The following is a 20,081-nucleotide window of genomic DNA, read 5'->3' on the forward strand; positions in this document are numbered from 1 at the left end:
TTTATTTTTCCTCCCAACTTGTCATTGTTGGATAAATAAAAATCTAAGTATCACACAAAATATTATATCTAGAGGAAAACAAAATTCAGCACTTATGACAATTGATTTGGATAATAATCATGGGTAATTCTTAGCTAGCAGATAATTTTTGTTCCTGTTGTAGAACTAATGACTTAATCAAGATTATCTGCAAACACAATACATTTTTCTTATGTGGTAGTTTCAACACTGTGACCCTAAAAATAAATGTGCATTAATAATCTTTAATCAAAATTTATCAAATAAATTACTGCATTGATTTGAGAAACAAATCAATAATTCATATATAATTTGATTTTATTAAAATCTCTAAATTATTTAAAAGGAGGTTAAATAGCATCTTTAAATAAGTTGAAGTTTAGTTTTTAACCACTGTATTTTAAGTTCTGTAAAAATGTTTAAATTATAACTGTTTTAGAGAGCTGTTTTTACTCCTCCCTTCTTCTTATTCTATGTATACATTTGGATCTCTTGTGAATAATCAAATGCAATCTTTAATCATTTGTTGTTTATTAATCCATCCAACTCTTAACATAGAGGCTTTACATAATTTGTACTGTTATCTAGAATCCAACATTCTTTCCTCTTCTTCTCCTAAGGATGAATCAAGAATTAGGTGGGAGGAGCAGATTAACCCTGATTATGGGTCTACTCTTCTGTGCAGGTTCCTTACTCTGCCAATAGTCGTTGAAGCCTTTGGATTTCTTTTCACGAAAAAGTTTGTTTACTTCTAATGTGTTCTATCTGCAACTGAGCCCTGGTCAATATTCTCTTACATTTTAAGTACTTACAACACAGTGAGATCTATGATGCATCTTGCATAGTCAGCTTCACCTGCAGCCACAAACACCACCGAAATCCCACTGGTTTTTGAAAACAGACACTTATTTGTAGCTCTCCTTACTTGAGGACTAGTGGTCAAGGGTGACCCTGCTTGACTCTGTTGCTATCTTCTGATCTATGTGTCCTGTGGGACAGCAGGAGCTCAGGAAGGGGGCAGAGCTGTGCTGGTGTATGTCAGCCTTCTCAGTCACGGCACATGTCCCACTTACGCACATGTCATTGGCCACAGCAAGTCCCATGGTCACGTCAAAGGAGTGGAAAACTTTCTATGGTGAAGAAATGTATTTTTCTTATACTACCTATAGAAAAGTAGGCTGGGAACAGCTAACTGTGAATAATAAGGAGCATTTACTCATCACCACGAGTTTATTCAATACCTATTACCTTTGAATCTGCTGAGATACTATATATCATACAATTAAGAAAATTACAATATTTAGAAACTAATTGTTGAAAAGAGGATATTTTAAATGTGATGACACACTAACCAACTACTGTTTAAAAATCTAGATTGAGATGGCAATAAATATGTTATAATATAGGTTGTTAAGCAGATGTTTGAAAATCCAGTCATATATATTCCTAATTAGTTTCTGAATAAGAGTGGCAAGGCTCTTTAATATGATTCTCATATAACCTCTTGAAATGTTATGGTCTAATAATTTTTTCTCTTGTTCAAAATTCTTGTGAATTGATTAAATTGACTTTAGAAGGGATCTATTTTTTTCCTCACTAATTTTAAAGAAGTAATTTATGGTTTAATCCTTTAAAATAAAATTAACTCTCCATTTGGCAGCATCATTTATGCTGTTGTCAGCACCACCTTTTCCTAAGATAATTATTATCATGTGTTTCAGGAAAGATGTTAGGGTATATTTCAATGCTTTTATTTTTTTTAATCTGCATTGTTCCTTGTCTCAATAAATCTCTATTATTATACAAGTTCAATGCTACCTTTTGCATGACAATATTTTCTACTTCAGTGTAGAGAAAAAATAAATTTAAAGTAATTGCTTTCAGAAGTTTATTGTTTCATAGGAGTGCTGTAGATAAATAGCATGTGAAGCATTTGCTAAGGTTTGCTTCCTAAGCTTACTGATAGAAGATGTTTATGTAAGCCTAGAATCACTTCCTTTCTTCCCTATTTTATGGTATGTTAAAGAAATCAAGAAAATAATTCAGTGGTAGTAAACATTTGAGAATTGATTCATAAAAATATAGACTTAAATATAACCTATGATTTTCAGTTTAATTTGCTAAAAGGTGAAGTCTATGTGAAAATGATGTGCAATTAAGAGTCTTTTTGGAGTTGAGAACTTATTTTACATTTTTGAAAGCCTTTGGATGTGAATTATTTGAGTCATTCTGCATGTTTTTGTACCTTGCATAATTAAAAAAAAGGGTTTTTTTGCATTTTCATCTACTTGAAAGGCAGAAGACACACACACACACACACAGATCTTTCATCTACTGGTCCATTTTATCAAATGCCTTTAACAGTCACAGCTTGGCCAGGCTGAAGTCAAGAGACTAGAACTGCATTCAGGTCTTGCATGGGGGTAGCCGGGGCCCAAGCACTTGACCCATCATCCACTACCTCCCAGGGTCCACATTAGCAAGACCTAGTATCCAGTCAGTGCTCCAATAAGGGGTGCTCCAATCCTAGGTGGTGGCTTAATCCAGAACACCACAAGGTATACCCTGCCTTGCTTGAGTTTTAAATGTTTTGGCATAGAACAGAATAAGAATACATATGTAAAAAAAAAAAAACATTCTTTTGAAAAAAAGGAAGAGGAGGAAAAGAAAAAAGCAAATTGCAGAAATTGAAGCCTGCTGATGGTGCACATATGCTGTGTGTGTGTTGTACAAGACAAATGTGTGTGTGTGTGTTGTACAAGACAAAGTGTATATGACAGAAAAAGTGTGTGTGTGTGTGTGTGTGAGAGAGAGAGAGAGAGAGGATATACACATATTTATATCATTTGGGGTCTGCTGTGTTGTTAAGGGAATTATGGAGGGATTGGAGGTAGGTTGTAGAGTGGTGTCACAACATTTGATCTACAAATAGAGAATTAAACACTATTTGAGTGGTCAAGGAGTTTAGATTCCTATGTCTCAAAACTAAGTATAGTCAAACACATCTCATTATGAAACCTAATGTTTTCTTTAAACATTTTTCTTGGATTAATTTATTTTTCTGTTACCCACCAACTTTTTATTATTTCATACAGGATCATTTCTGATTTGTATTTATTTTCATTCTTCTTTCTTACAGAAATATTACTTATCCTTATTTTACTTTATTCCATTGTTGTAGTATGTATCTTAAGTTTCATTCTCTAACTCTACTTATTTCCTTGACTTCCTCATTTAAATCTCCATTCTGTGCTATCACCATTTCTCATTTCCTTTTTTATTTGATTTTTCTGGATTCCCTCATTGCTATTTAGGTGCTTTTCATGCATCTGCACAAGGTATCATCAACCAGAAAATATTTTGTAACAGAATATCAAGTAATTATATCATCAATGACTAAAATGATTATTTTTGGAAAACAACTACGTCTAAATGTAGATGTACTGGCCAGCGCCATGGCTCACTAGGCTAATCCTCCGCCTTGCGGCACCGGCACACCGGGTTCTAGTCCTGGTCGGGGCACTGGATTCTGTCCCGGTTGCCCCTCTTCCAGGCCAGCTCTCTGCTGTGGCCAGGGAGTGCAGTGGAGAATGGCCCAAGTGCTTGGGCCCTGCATCCCATGGGAGACCAGGATAAGTACCTGGCTCCTGCCATTGGATCAGTGCGGTGCTCTGGCCGCAGCGCGCCGGCTGTGGTGGCCATTGGAGGGTGAACCAACGGCAAAGGAAGACCTTTCTCTCTGTCTCTCTCTCTCACTGTCCACTCTGCCTGTCAAAAAAAAAAAAAAATGTAGATGTACTAATTATAAATGTGATACTTACCAAGCATCATATTGAATTATAAAAATCACACATTTAAGCATATATTTGCCTAAGAAATTGCCCAAATCATGTAGTAAATTAATAATCATTCATATTTACTGATTTTATATGAGTAAATACACATATAACCATAGGAAAAAAACTGTTTACTTTGAATTTGAGTTTCTGTTCTATAAAACTGCTGTCACAGATCAGTTAATAAATTGTGAATATTTATTGTATGTGTAAGATCAAGAAAAGTTGATAGAGGTTTAAAATCCAATCTGATTTTCAATTTTACGCAAAGTTCCCATCTTGTATTTTTTGCTCTATAATTGGTCCATAAGTTTCTAAAAGTATTCACTAAAGTTAAAATTTAGAAGTCTTTATACTAATTACAGTTAGCTTAAATGTAAAACCTGGATTTTGATTTTAACTTTTTTTGTAAATTTCTTTTTTTTCTATTTTTAACATTTATAATATAAAGAGAATAGATTTTATATAATTCACAGATACAACTCTAAGATGATAACTATCCTTACCTCCCTTCTTCCTCCCTCAAATCCCTCTCCTTGCTTGTCTTTCCTTTAATTTTTACAATAACTTTTTTTTATTTCATGTATACAGCTATTAAAAAATCAATGTACTTTGAATTTCACTATATCAATTGAAAGCTAAGATAGAGAGAGGTGAACAGCATGGAAACATCAACTTACATTAATTTTTATTTTTAAATATAAGATTTGTGTAGATACTTTCTTTACACAGAGAAAGGAAAAGATATGGATACCTTTCTTTCCAAAACAGTAGAATATTAGTATATTGGTGCATGGAAGGCTAGTTCAGGTAGTTCCAGTGACCTAAATTATTCCCTGACATGTCGGGAATAATTACACTTATTTCTCAACAGGTTTCTTAGCTTGTGCTCTTAACAGCTGAAATGTCTTCCAGATTATGCAGAGATCAATTTTTTTCTTTGACTTTTCTTTTTCCCTGTTTTTACTCAATTTTCCAACCCCATTGACTTAAGCATATGTAGACAATGCCAACATGTGTCCAAACTTTTATGTGTCCTGTGTGCTTTTCACAGGAACTTAGAACTCAAGCAAACAGTGACTAGAAAACAACAGAAAAGGGCGATTAAAGTTAAGATAATGTAATTGATTGTGTTAGGCATTCTAAATTCAGAAATGTAGCTGAATAAGAAAAGGAACTTTGCTTTTAAAATATTTGAAGAAAATTAATCTACACTTTGATGTAAAGTGAGACCATAAAAGTTTTATATATTGGGGGGCTGGCACAGTGGCGCACTAGGTTAATCCTCCTCCTGTGGCGCCGGCATCCCATGTGGATGCCGGTTTTAGTCCCAGTTACTCCTCTTCCAGTCCAGCTCTCTGCTGTGGCCTGGGAAAGCAGTGGAGGATGGCCCAGGTGCTTGGGCCCCTGCTCCTTCATGGGAGACCAGGAAGAAGCACCTGGCTCCTGGCTTCAGATCAGTGCAGCTTCATCCATTGTGGCTATTTGGGGAGTGAACCAACTGAAGGAAGACCTTTTTCTCTATCTCTCTCTCTCTTACTGACTGTAACTCTACCTGTCAAATAAAAAAAGTTTTATATATTTGGCTGTGAAATTTAGTTGGAAGAGATAACAGGAGTTTTAATATTTCTTCATTCCTTACATGTGAATTCCTCTAAGTGTGACAGATATGTACATTCCAGGCATTCCCTGAAATATTTCTTTCAGCCTTATGAGAAAGAAGCTTTGTGTCAAAGATGAAAACAAGAAATCCTCTGGTCTTGCTCTAAATATCTTCCATAACAAAACTCAATCATTGTCTATTTTCATTATTTATATTGACTGCTTACATACTGGGAGATTTTGCTCATAAACTTGACACAACAGACCACCCAATCCAGGTAGCATAAATACTATCCATGAACCCAATAAAAGACTATGGGTAGTGTACTCCAAAAGTCAATGTCCTTTAGAAAGATGTACTGTACTCCTTGTCATTCACCAGGAGGTCTGGAGATTTTAATAAAATGCATTGTTGAGGCCAAAAAAAGCTCTGTGTTTGGAAAAATGTAAAGTTAGTCAGACTAATAAATGCTAACCAAGTAATGAAATTCAATTCAAAATTTGTCCAATTGTTTCAAGATGTTAGTGAATGCGAGAGGTTTTATATATATATATATAACTGTATATATAAGCTGAATATATATAAGTATATATATGCATTTCTATCTGTGTAGTATAAGCATATTTTAGCTTTGCCATTGTGATGAACATAATGTGATATTTTGTGTTTGATTTGATTGATTACAATAACTCTCAATTCTCATTGTTTTTATTTGAAAGGTAGAGTGACAGGGAGATTCAAAGAGAGAAAGGCAGTGTGTAAGATCACCCATCTTCTGGTTCACTTCCCAAATGCCAACAGTAGTAGGGGCTGGGCCAAACTTAAGAGACTGGAATTCCATCTGGGTCTCCCATGTGGGTGGCAGGGACCCAGTACATGGTCCATCATATGCTGCCTTCTCAAGTGTTTTACTAAGAAGCTGGATGGGAAGCAGAGTACTGGGACTCAACCTGGCAGTCTGATATGGGATGCAGGCATATCAAAGAGTGGCTTAGCCTACAATGCTTGTTCCACTTCCTAATGCCTTATTTACTAGTGAGGTGGTAAATTTTTAATATGCATATCAATTAATCATATATTTTTGTTCTTTTCTAATTTCTATTCATTTCCACTGAATATTGAAATACCTTGTGTTTTAAATTAAGGATGCTAATCCTCTGTATTTGATATGTAACTTTTCCTATTTTATTTTTCCTATTTATTCAATATTAGGTACCTAAAATTTTTTAATTGATATTTATATAATTCCATCAGATATTTTACTAGTAGCTTCTGCCATTAATGTCATGCTGAAAAACTTCTTGTCCTAAGGATAGTCTTTATCTTTTGTAATTTTTAAACATGGACTTATTTAAGGTACTTTTACGAATGCATAAGATGGGAATATATCATGACTTTTCAAACAGTTACCAAATTGTTCCAATGACATTTTTTGAACAATACAGCCTCCCAATGACATTAAATGCAGTATTTAGGGATTTCATATATAATTATGCTGTATAGGAAAGATTAGACCAAGTGGTGCTGTTTTAGTCTAAATGGAGTTTATTTTTGATGATCTAGAAGCCTAGATTAAATCACATGATTAGAAATGCAAACTATATCATGGAAGTGTGAGTTAAATTTTCAAGTACATGTGTCTAGATTTTTAAACCTAATTCAAAAGTGTACATATTTGTGCATGAAATACCTTGGTTGATGATTTCAAACATTACAGACCACCATCATTTTAAAAATTTATGGATTATTCTCTTTCCAATCACATCATTTTGAAGAGCTAAGACACAGAGTCTTTGATTGTAAGTAGAATAATGCAAAGGCAATAACTCAGAAACCTCCACTTTATCATCATGATCACGTTAGCCCTGTACAAAGCACTCAGACAAGCCGTAGTCCCACTCTTTCAGATACTTAAATAACTAAAGAGACAATGAAGATTCTGATGACCACAGATCAGCAATGAGCACCCATTCCTCCTTTTACCTATTCATTCATCTTTTTTCTCAATAAATAGTGAGTCCCTGCTGTGTGCCAGAGCTGTCCTTACATGCTGGGTTTATACAAGAGAACAAAGCTTTTAAAATGCCTGGCCTAATGAAATCTGCAAGGACAGATAATTATCAATAAGCAAATAAAATCACAGTACTTCAGAACAATGCTCAAGATTAAAAGCAATGAGGGTGCAAGAGGGGTGTTAGCAGGTGGACCAGGGCCACTTGGTATGGTGGCTAGGAAAGGTGAGACATGGGAATGATTTACTGCAGAACATTCTAGGAGTAGCAATCACATGTGCAAAGCTGTGAAGACAATTATTTTATTTTTTAAAGTAATAAATGCATCAGAATTGTGGAATATAAATGCAGCTCTACAGGTAAATTTCAAAAATCACATAGGAATGGCTATTCCAATGTAAATTTCTTGAAAGCTGAAATATTTGTATGATTAGCATGGCGATTCAGCATGAACTTTTGCTCAGGTAGTCCTGGTTCCATCAGTTCTGCTACCTTAGCATGGTGTGGCCTATCCGTATTTCTTATTGTCTCACCAAGAACCATTCCATTCATCTGTACAGTGGGTGTAATAAGGGCAGACATCCTAGAAACTATCCTTGGGACACAGAGAGTCTTTGTAAGTGTGAAATTAATGGCAGAAGCTATTAATAAAATTACGTGCAGTGCTAACTTGATGATGATGATAAAGTGGAAAGTTTCTAAGTTACTGCCTTCTTTGCATTATTCTACTTCTAACTGAAGACCCTTTTTGTGTCTTGGCTCTTCAGAATGATATGCTTAGAAAGAGTATAATCCATAAGTTAAAAAAAAGTTACTGTGAAAATTAATTCATATGATACATAACGAAGTATTATGATTAGAATTGCATAGCAAATTCAGCTATTATTAAGTCTCATGATTTTAATCTCTGACTTAAAATTTCTGAGCACATGTACTTCACAAGCTATCACTTGCTAAATATGAATTCTCTTCTTAGAAAATTCTTTGGAAGATTTATTTATTTATTTGAAAATCAGAGTTACAGAGAGGGAAAGAGACAGAGCTCTTTTACCCGCTGGTTCAGTCCCCAGATGACTCCTGGTTCACTCCCTAGTTGACTGCAATGGCCACGGCTTGGTCATTCTGAATCCTGGAGCCAGGAGCTTTATCCTGGTTTCCCTTGTGGGTGGTTTGGACTGCTTTCCCAGACACATTAGCAGGGAGTTGGATCAGAAATGGAGCATCTGGGACTTGAACCAACACCCACATGGGATGCTGGCATTGCAGATGGTTGTTTAATGAGCTGTGCCACAATGCTGTCCTCAAAGTCTGAATTTTGTAACATATCATGCATTGCCCTTCTTTGAAAGCCTCATTGTAAACATTGCAGTAATTTGCCATGCCTTTTAAAATATGATCTATAGTTTTCGGGTCTACTTCTTCTAGCTAAGTTAGCACTCCTGAACCACAATAAGTGGTCCAGGATTTTTAGGGTAGTTTGTCAGAGACTAAGGCAAAGTTTTAAGTACTAACACAATCCTGTGAAGCATTCAGATAAATTGGCTGAAATATTTAGGTCTGTCTTGTGTTTTAAGAAATCAAAATACAATAGCTGTAATTTCCTCTATTTCTTTATAATGTAATGTAGGACACAGATTTAATCAAGAAAGGCTTTTTCATTTTAAATAATGAGAAAAGCTTTGCTTTTTGCTCTTAGTAATATTATAGTTCTAGTTGCCTCCTTAGTGCAGCAGGCAGCGCGTCAGTCTCATAATCTGAAGGTCTTGAGTAATATTATAGTTAACACATTTTTTCTTAGTTTCCATATTTATAAAATGGAAACAATAATTCCATTTCACAAATTTCTTTGAAGTAAATGAAATAACATAAAGTGCCCAAAATAATTCCTGCTTTATAGAAATGTATCATCTCCAAATATAAGCTATTATGCATTAGTCAATTTAAACAACGCTATTAAAGCAATGCATTTGATTATTTTAGACTACTATTCAGCTACAAATAAATAAGGGGACACAGAATTCTTATAATGATTAGGATTTTAAAAGCATCTTCTTAAAGCTTTATATGTAAAATGCATGAAATTTGTTCCTTTTATATACATAAAATATTAAAGTAAAATAAAGTATAGCACTTGAAATAAAAAGCAGCTTCTGCTCAGTGTTCCAGGGGGAATAAAAACTCATAATAAAATAATATGTAAGCGTGAAAAGACAATTGCCAATGTCTTCTCCTACTCTGTGGTTTGGGTAGTTTGTGTCACAATTTTTTATATCTAAAATTAGAATTAAGAGGCCCTTCATTAAAGCAAACAGTTTCATAAAGTATTAAATAGCATTCAATGAATATAAATTATATTAATAGCAATGTTTGGTACTTATGTAACATCTATGTCAGGTAACAAATTAAATAAGTTATTTAATCTCTGCAGACTGCACATAGCGTATCTTTGTGTTAATATCAACATTTCATTAATGCATAGGTCTAGAATCCTGGAGGAGTATCAGAAAGTACAGTAAAATATTAAAGGGAGATGAGTTAGTTATTAGATTCAAATTCCATCTATATTAGTTAATTATATAACACCAAGTAATTTTTAAATTCCCATTAAATAAGACATCATAACATAGATGCATTTAAAGTTGCCAAATTAAGATGTCCTAAGCCAGTTTGACTAAAAAGTCAATGCCTACCTCATGTCCATCACATTCCTTAAGATCAGAAGTATTGAGAAAATATGCAGAGATAAAATATGACCTATAAAACTATTAGAGAATGCTTATGTGCTGGGTTGTGTAACATAATCATTCTACCATATGAAAAATGGACATGGGTTTGAATAATTCATGCTTCTTTACAGAAATGTTTGTGTGTGTGTGTGTGTGTGTCTGTGTGTGTGTGTGAGAGAGAGAGAGAGAGAGAGAGAGAGGGAGAGAGGGAGAGAGGGAGAGAGAGAGAGAGAGAGAGACTGAGCCCTCATGGATGTCTCCTTACTTGGTACCCTCTCCTTTTATTGAGGTGACTAACTCCTGCGTGCTCACACCTCATCTTTCCTGAACCACTTCCATCCCATGATGGTGTTCCCCAACACTCTCTTGAACATTTTCTATAACCTTTGACAGGATTTATTGTGATTCTGTATATAACTTTCTATTTCCTCAAATAGCTTATGAGCTACTTGAAGTTGGGAACAGTATTTTATTGGTATTTTCAACACATTTCGTAAGGTGAGGCACATTGACATGTTCATTTAAAGCTTGTTGACAAAATCAATAAGCAGATGTGCTACAGTGGTGTCACTGCAGGGATCAGACTGCCTTGTTTCATAGACCGGCTCTACTATTTATCTGTGGGATGGTGGGTAAGTTATTTCACTTTCCAGTTTCTCAATGTTCCCAACAGTAAATAAGTTTAATGTTACCTATCTGAAAGGTTTATTATAAGTATTAAAAGAGTTAGGTTACATAGTGAACTTAGCACAGTGCCTGGCAGTTAGACAATGTAATATAACTGTGATGATTTTTATTATTTAAGATTTCAAAACAAAATAAAAACGTTTGGAAAGAGGGTTGGAAATGGCCCATCCCACAGATAACAGATGGATATTATTCTAGATGGGAGCAGTGGGTGCATTTTGGGGACAAATTAAAGGTGATCTGCAAAAATAGAATGATGGTCAGCCATAGCCACTGCACATTTATGGATGAGTCTTGGTATGCACCATTGAAATAGGAGACAGAATACCTGCTTTTGGTTCAAAGTGTAGCCAACAGATCAGATCAAAGTATAGACACTAGCTCTTGCTGAGAAGATCTAGTCATTTGAAATTCACATGGAAAAATTACAAGAAATACAACTTTTTTTCTTTGAGATTATAAGCCTATATGTATAAAAGATTAGCGTCAATGTCACATGCTTTAGTCGGATATCTTTTAATATTAAATTTAAATTTTGGGCTGGCGCCGTGGCTCACTAGGCTAATCCTCTGCCTGAGGCGCTGGCACACCGGGTTCTAGTCCTGGTCGGGGCACCAGATTCTGTCCCAGTTGCTCCTCTTCCAGTCCAGCTCTCTGTTGTAGCCCAGGAGTGCAGTGGAGGATGGCCCAAGTGCTTGGGCCCTGCACCCCATGGGAGACCAGGAGAAGCACCTGGCTCCTGGCTTCAGATAGGCACAGTGTGCCGGCCACAACGCGCCAGCCGTAGTGGCCAATTGTGGGGTGAAGCAATGGAAAAAGGAAGACCTTTCTCTCTGTCTCTCTCTCTCACTGTCCACTCTGCCTGTCAAAAAAAAAAAAAAAAAAGAATATTGTTTTGAGGTTTGATAGGAACTGTTAGAAAAAGGCTAGTAAAGTAGTAGCTTTTTGCAAAATTTTTAGGAAGTCATCTATAATTGCTTCTAAATATTTCAGTAGTTGTCATTTAGTAGACTCTAGTAAGTCTTTGTCCGAAGGTGTCAGAGAAATGTGTTGTACATAGAATCACTTGTGGCCTAGATACTTAAAAGAAAATTGTGCGTGATTAAGAGATTAAAAACATATAGCTATCTAAATTAAATATGTCACTAAATGAAATTTGGGAGAACTATGTACTCTGTGAGCAATATTGGTATGTGAACGTATAATAATGTATGCTACTGATAGATAGTGTTAAATATTCATCTCTTTAAAACTTTAAATTACATTAGATCCCTTTTACTTTCCCAAAATATTCATAAATTCTAAATATATTTTTACTGATGAATCACTTGATATAATTTGTAAGGAGACATTTACCATAATGTAAAAATTTCAGATTGAGGCAAGAATATATCAAGACTCCTGATTTTCTAATGTTTATGTTAAAAAATTCACTAAAGTATTTTAAGTTAAAACTAACATTAATTTTAAGATTATTAAAATAAAAACCGAGAATAAGTCAAAGAACACTGAAAAATGGAATTAAAAACTTAGTTTATTGTGACACAAAAAGCTTTTGATTTTCTGGTATATGAGGAGCCTTCAAAAAGTTCATAAAAAATGTATAGTATGAAAGAATTACGCTTGGATTTCAATTTTTTTTTCACCAAAATAACTTACCTTTTAAATCCACTCCCCTTGAACTTCTTGAAGTGCACTCATATTTATGAATTTTTAAAGAGTCTTAGCTTGGCCTTCATGATTAGATCCTAAAAAAGCAGGGAAACTTTAGGGACTAGATTATCCCAAGTACATAATCTGCTAAAAAGGAACTCTCTTCAGTATTTTAGGCTACAAATAATTAACAGTCAACATACAGTTGTTAAAGAGTGGCTTAGTTACATCTCAGTATGTTTTCATTCCTGTATTGAGGTAATGCCTTATTCACTGTTAATAGCACCAGCTGAGCTGAAATTTAAGGTATTTTGTCTTTGGTCTTTAAAACAGATTTTGTGTTATGTAAATTTCTTGTATGTACAAGTCAATTTTCATTGTTTAACTAAAATAGCATGAGGGCAGATTAGGAGGGAAGAAGGTTTATTTTGGCCTACGGAGAAAAGGTTCACAGTCCAAGACTGGGCAGCTCCTAGTCGCAGCAGTGGCAGAGTTATGTGCAGTGAAACTATCAGACGGTGAGCTAGGAAGCAGAGAGGGAAGTGGACAGGATTTGGCTTAATTCACCAACCTCTCTGGAGAACTATCTTCCCAGTAGGCTCACCTCCAAGAGATGCTATGATTACATCAACTCTTCACCCTGAATCCACTGACATTTAACCCATTAACCATTAATGTGAGACTTTGTGGTTTGAACACCTGTGTGATTTGGGGGAGCTAAATTCTGTTCAAATGATAACACTAGGTTTAAAGAGTGTGAATTTTGAGGTTAGGACAACAATAATTCTTCCTCTCCAATTCCTATTTATGTGTTTGTTAATGATGATTTCAGCTTGCTGAAATCAAAGAATCTGTGCTTTCAGTAGGTACCCATACTTGCTTTTTTTCCACTGAAGAGTCAAAATCTCTTAAGTTAGGTGATGACTTGCTTTACAGACCTTTTCTTTGGACCCAGTTATTTCTTCCATTTGCCAATATTCGACTCAACTGATGAATTTGTTGAAATACATTTACAAAATTATTAACAGTAAATCTTCAGAGTATATTGATTAGTATAGGGATGTAAGTATGGAAACCCCACATTTTGGCATCTACAGAATATGTGAATTACTGTTTTCTTGTGCTTGAAGAATAATTCTCATGTGACGTATGGTATAACATAAGGGCATGTAACATGTAACATGGTTATGTTGAGAGATAAGAGATTTTCATAATTTGAATATAAACCATATGGTTGGGTAGAACACACACATTTAGAGCATTTCTCTAACAAACTCCTTTGAAATAGCAAGTTTTATGATGAACTAACCTTGGGCAATGCTTATTTAACCGCACTCATAGAAACAAAGAACATTTGCCTAGTGGAAGTTATGAGAACTTGTCCCACAAGAGAAAAATATTAAAAGCCTCAGAATTTGCCAAGTTCTTCCATAAATCATATGCAGATTTAACTTCCCCTTTAAGTTTAACTGGGCATTTCCTACATTAATTTGAGCATGGAAACTTATTAAAATACATTAAAGTTTTTTCCCACTGAAAATTTTTATTTTGTTTGCTTGTAGATATATGTACATAGTTGAGAGAATGCTGTGTTTTGTGCTCCAGAGCCAGTTTGCTGAATGTACCCTCCAGTAGTTTGCTGATGATAGTTTGAAGTGTCTGCCCTCTGTTTTGGTCAATGTAGAGAATGATTGCTTTGGTGGACTTGTTGATAGTCTATTTGTATACTTGTCAGGGCCACATAACTGCAGTAAGACAGAAAGTTCACACAATGTGGGACAATGACCAAATGATTATACACGTTGCTTGTTTCCAAAAAGAGTAATATCTCCTTTCATGTTTTACCAGCTACAGGTGAGTGTCCCATGTACAGGGAAAAATACTGCTAATCAGCAAGCTTCTTGGTTGTTTGGATTAATCCTTGTCTTTCAGAAAACTGAAAAAAAAAAAAAAACCCACCCAATTGATTAACAAGTTAACAGTATCTAAGGGGGGAAATTATGCATTTTTAAACTGAGGGTTATAAATCAGCCAGTTATTTTGATGAAATATAGTTATACAAACATTAATCTTAGGATATCCTTTACAAAATCGATGGATCTATTGCCTGAAGTTTAATCTGGAAGATGTCAGTGATTATTTGTTGTTTTCATATTTTAGATTCATGTTAGAATTCTTGGAAAGTAACAATTTTACATAGAGCCATCTGCTTTTTAGCAGCTATCTTGAAACACAAATGGAATGGGGAGAACTAATAGAGGACAAATTATATATGGTTGCCGATGTAGGCAATGGTAATCCAAGCACTGATAAAGTTTAGCAAGTATCACGGTTGCTCACAACGAATTCTCTGGAAAATATGATCAATCAATGAAGTGTTAAATTAATTTTGAAAGTTTGTTTTTATATTTTAAACAAAATATATGAAGGTACTTAAAACATTTGTGGAAAATGGAATTAAAATAACTTTATTTTAGTGCAAATAATTTTGAAATCCATGATTAGTATTTTTATAATAGGCATTTTCCATGAACTTGTTGAAGCCCCACTCAATTGCTTAGGAGAGACAAACTAAAACCATCAGATGTAGAAAAATTATATGATTAACCATTTAGAGATAACCACTTTTAATATCATGTTTACTTTGAGTCTTCTGTCTTTATATATTTATTATTTGCTTTACTTAAGTTCTCTACCCGTCTTCATCTGTAATACATCTGTATCTGTAGATTTGTATCTAGCTTTTTCACATTGCTTATCATATCAGCATTTCCCCATGTTATCATAAACTTAGAAACATCACTCTTCATGATCCTATAATGTTCAAAGGAATATGCAACTCCTTAAATAAATTGTACCTTTTTAATAAGAAATAAATTACATAAATATGTAACATAGTGGTATTTAAATATAATGTAAAGTGCTCACTGATCTTGGTTTTATGAAGTAATTTACTAGGGAAAAAGTGTATGCAGTATGTAGAGCAGAGTTGGAGCTTCCTGAGGTGAATAGGTTAGGCAGGGCAAATGAACTCTTTTAGATTAACAGAGCAAGCTGATTTCACTCCTAAATGCTTGTTTGTGACTAATGACTAATGTCAATGCTCATTTACTGCCACGTATTTTTCTATTGCACTGTTACCCCACAGGGTATTTCATTTTATCTTCCTCTTGAAAGAAGGGCTCAGTCTGTGTTCTTGCATGTCTGGCCTACTGCTTGGATACAGTAGCTCTTTTTTCTTGGATAAATGAATTAATGAATGGTTGAGTGGCACTCTTCTTTCCTTTCTCCAAGCAGTTAGCATTTGGACCCCAAATTTCTGCTGGGTAACTACTTTCATATTTCCTAATTTGTGGTCATTGTAGTCTCTGGCTTCTACTTGTTTTTTTTTTTTTTTTTTTTTTTTTTTTTGCTTCAACTCTCAAGGAGAGAATAGAACTTAATTTCTCAAAAAACTACTAGAGTTTAGGTGAAGATGGTATTTTGGAGAAAGTTGGTGATTGAAAAATCTGCAAAATATCTTCTTTCTAAAATTTCTAATGTTTCTGTCTTTTTAACGCACTTAGCTTCTTGTTATATTATATTCAACTCTTTTATTGTTGTTACCTTGGATTAAGGCTAGGGAGAGTTGGTGAAGTGTTTATCCTTGTGGGAGAGAGACAGAAATTAGCCTGAGATTGACTTAGGGATGTGAACTACAAGACAAAAGACCAAACTGCTAGGTGATCTGTCAGGAAAAGAAACCCTTTTTACTCAGAACAGAAGGCAAGGCTGTGCTGTGGAGAGTTCTCAGTGTTTGGGACAGAAAGTACGGGTTTGGACACCTCTTAGCCATTGCTCTTTTAATGCAGGTGGTTGAAACTGCTAAAGGCTGTATTCTGCCAATTGCTTGAAGCTGGCAAAAACAAATTAATAGTCATAAATTGTGATTTATTCAAGCTATTAAGTGTGATAATTTATTTAAGTGATGTCTTCTGTTTGATTCCAAGTAGGAGATTTCAACTTACTCTTATCCTCTGGGGAAGAGCTCAAAAATTGTGCATACGGTTGAGTTGAAAAACTATTGAGGCAATTGATTTTTTCAAAAGAAAATATTTTTGCTAATTGTTTCACTTGCTGCATTTGGTTAAGTTTTTTTTTTCTCTTTCCAAGAATAACTGCTTTCTTTTTTTTTTTTAAATTAACTTCAAGTTCTATTGTGTGGGTGCTTCTTGTTTATTTTGTTGGAACAAAAGTAGCTTATTTGTAATGAAACATTTCTTGAAAAATTCATGATTTAATCAGATATTCAGAGAAGTTAGGGAACTTGATCAAGGCCACACATTGTAGTAAATTGATAGAGGCCATCTTATAGCCAGATCTATCCTGGTCATATAATCTGTGCCACAGAACTACATATGTCTCTTGGAAATTCCCTAAAACGCTTTTGAATGGAATTGAAATATTTATATATTTTACAATTAAGTTATCTTTCCTTGAAACCCTCTAGAAGTTAGTGATCAAGATTGCAGTAAGGGTAAAATACAAGCATGTCAATCATTGGACCATACTTCAGGTCACCATGGGCTAAAGGGCTAAATTCCTGTTAATTACAACTTCCCTTTGGCCAAGAAGTTGTGAATAACTTTGAGAAGTTCCCTTTAGTCTAGTTCTTAGGCAAAAGGTAAGTGAGTTGACTTTTCCTTCTAAATCTTTTCTTTCAGTTCCTTCCATTCTTTACTAGGTATCCAAGCTCTCACCTAATTGTAAAGTAAGCCCCAGTAGGGTGTTAGTGGATGGCTTTAGGGTGTTACCACCACCAAGGGTATTTGCATTTTAATGGAAGGTTTTAAAAGAACTTAAAGCTTCAAGACTGAAAGCAATAAATCTCTATTGGTGGAGTTTGAGGCAATGTGATAGATTGGGCTGGAGATATCTGTGCTGAAAGGAGCCCACTGGGTCTATTCTAATCACAGCGTGAATTAAAGTGTTCCTACTTAGTAGCCTGACTTCTTCGACTTCCAGTGAAAGCTGTGAGGACAACTCCTGTGGCCTGAATAATAAAGTACTCCTAACTGGTTTTATTTTCTTTACAAGCGAATTTAAAGGGATAAGAATTACAAAATTTTAACTTCATTTTTCTTTCGTGCTCTTTCCATAGTATCTTCCCAGTGATCTCCTTAAATCTCCTTTCTGTTTCTCTGGACTTGAGATGCATACGTTTAGACTCAGTATTCCAATATTATTTTTGTGACTTATTTTCATTTCCTGGAAGCTTTGTGACCACTGGAATTGACAAGGTAGAATATTTGAGGAATTTGGGGGAAATAGCTTCAAGAAAAGTGTTAAAATCTGTTAAATACATAAAGTAAGCCAGAGATTGAGCTAATGTCTTTGGGACACAGAAGCATATTTTATGCACTTTCTGCCATGCAATCTTAGGAGTGAAACAAATAAACAGATTATTGTGATCAGTACAGAAAGAGTTGTAATAGAGTTGTTCACCATAGGCTATGGACTATCAGTACATAGAAAGACTATTAGCTAGAAATTATAAGTGAGAAGGAAGATTAAAGTTCAGTCAGGCAGAATGGAGAAAAGGATGGATTGTTGTTAGAAAAGAGCTTTGGTGACAAATGGATCTACAATGATCATATCATAGGAGACCAAAGCCACGCAGGGAATTCTTGAGAAATGTAGCAGGAGCTGAATGTAAGGTATGAACATAGGAATAAAAAGATGAAACTGGAAAAGTGGGATAGGGCCAAGTATTAGAGAGCCTTGGTACCATGACAATGAGTATGAATCCTATAAAGGAACATTGCTGTTTTAATCTTTTTTTTATATATTTTATTGATTTGTAAATGGAGGGAGAGTGTGGCTATGCAATGGTTTACTTCCCAAATGTCTACAAAGGCTGGGCCAACCTAAAGCCAGGAGCTGGACCTCAATCAGAGTCTGCCACATGGGACTTAGATACCCAAGTACTTGAGTGGTTCCCTGCTGCCTTTCAGAGTGTGCATTGGCTAGAAGCTGGTTTGGAAGAGCTGGGACTCAAACTCAGGTACTCTGATATGAGATACAGATGTCCCAAGCGGCATCTTGGCTGCTGTACACAATGTCTGCCCCTTGCATCTTTAACCAAAATGGAAAACATGGTCAGTTTTGTATTTCAGAGAATCCTTCTAAGTATGGAAATTTGAGCTGTAGAGTCTAGGTTGTAAGGTAAGGTAGGAAAGGTTAGAGGCAATCTGGATAGAGTTTGGAAAGCTGTAACAGCAGATCAAATAAGAACTGAGGGATTGGCCTGGTAAGTAGGAATGGGGACTCAGAAGGGAAGAGATTAGAGCAGTATCTTTTTAAAGGGTGATAATGGAGTATGTCTAAGAGAAGGCAAAGACACAGCTGAGTCCTGGATTTTTGGCGTAGTCCATTAGTTGTAATTTTGCTGAACCAGGGAAAGAGAACTAGGTTTTAATGGGAGTAGATGCTGAGTTCAGATTTGGACAAGCTGAGTCTTAGATTATTATGGAACAACCCAGCAGAGATGTCCAGTAGTTAACCTGTCTGAATCCCAGGAGGAAGATCTAGACAGCAGATGTATATTTAGCCTTTAGTCCTCAGCATCTAAGTAAGTGATGACAATGGAAGAGATCACTCAGGGAAACTGGAGAGTATCAGGGGACTGATGACTAATCCTAGGCAAATAGCAAGAGTTGAAAAACCAACTGGAGAAGAAAAGCAATCATAGAGAATAAGGGGAAGTAGCCAGAGAGATACTTCAGCACAAGGAGCAGGAGAGTATCCCTATTGGTTTATACAACAGACAAGCATGCAAACAATTTCCTTGCTCTTATTCCAAAGCCTTCTGGAACTGGCCCCAGGCAGTGAGCCCAGCAGACTTGTTCTCTCCTTTTCTTCCTGTTTGATGTGTTTCGGTTCATTTGAAATAATCCTGCACATCCATACACTTTCCCCTTTCATTCCTTTCTCACATTCTCAGTGGAGTGGGTTTTTTGTTCATTCTTTCCTTGCTTGTGCCTATTCCTTCAGCTTCCTCTTCTAGTGCTTCTACTACCATTTCTCTTCCCTGAATGTGTAAGTAAATGCAGCCTATGTTACTGTTAATACATGGATCGCAACTTTTTTATGGGATAGAGCACATTATGGCTTGTTCCAGTTATTTATGCAGTAGATTCTTTCCCTTGGCAAGAGCATAAGCTCCTGAAGACTAAGAATCCATTCCTCCAAATTAGCCTCCATAATGCACTGCCTTGAAAAAAGCAAGTACTTAGCAATTATTTGTCCAGTCCCATCTCTGTTACTTACATAGAATAAAAGAGATAGGATCCTTGAATATTCTGATAATGGGAGGGATCTAGGCTGCAGCAACATGGCAATGCTTACTTCTGAAAGTTGTATCAAAGAGTTTTGAGATTTCCAGGCACCTGTTTGCCAGATGAATGATGGAAGAGTATTTCATAAAAACACATTCATGATGCAGAGGCGAAAAGTAGGAAAATTAAAGCTAACATAGGGTGTTTCTAAAATTGCTACTATTATATTC

The 20,081-nt window shown here is 35.3% G+C and overlaps 1 protein-coding gene across 1 annotated transcript in view; it reads left to right on the forward strand.

The window, feature by feature from the left end:
* Nucleotides 1–20,081, forward strand: part of DACH1 (dachshund family transcription factor 1) — a 438,352-nt gene that overhangs the window by 166,245 nt on the left and 252,026 nt on the right. The gene's annotated exons all lie outside the window — the stretch shown is intronic.

This window comes from Oryctolagus cuniculus, chromosome 9 (assembly GCF_051225735.1).
Source record: "Oryctolagus cuniculus isolate XC-2025 breed Fujian yellow rabbit chromosome 9, ASM5122573v1, whole genome shotgun sequence".
In the NCBI taxonomy this organism is placed as follows: domain Eukaryota; kingdom Metazoa; phylum Chordata; class Mammalia; order Lagomorpha; family Leporidae; genus Oryctolagus; species Oryctolagus cuniculus.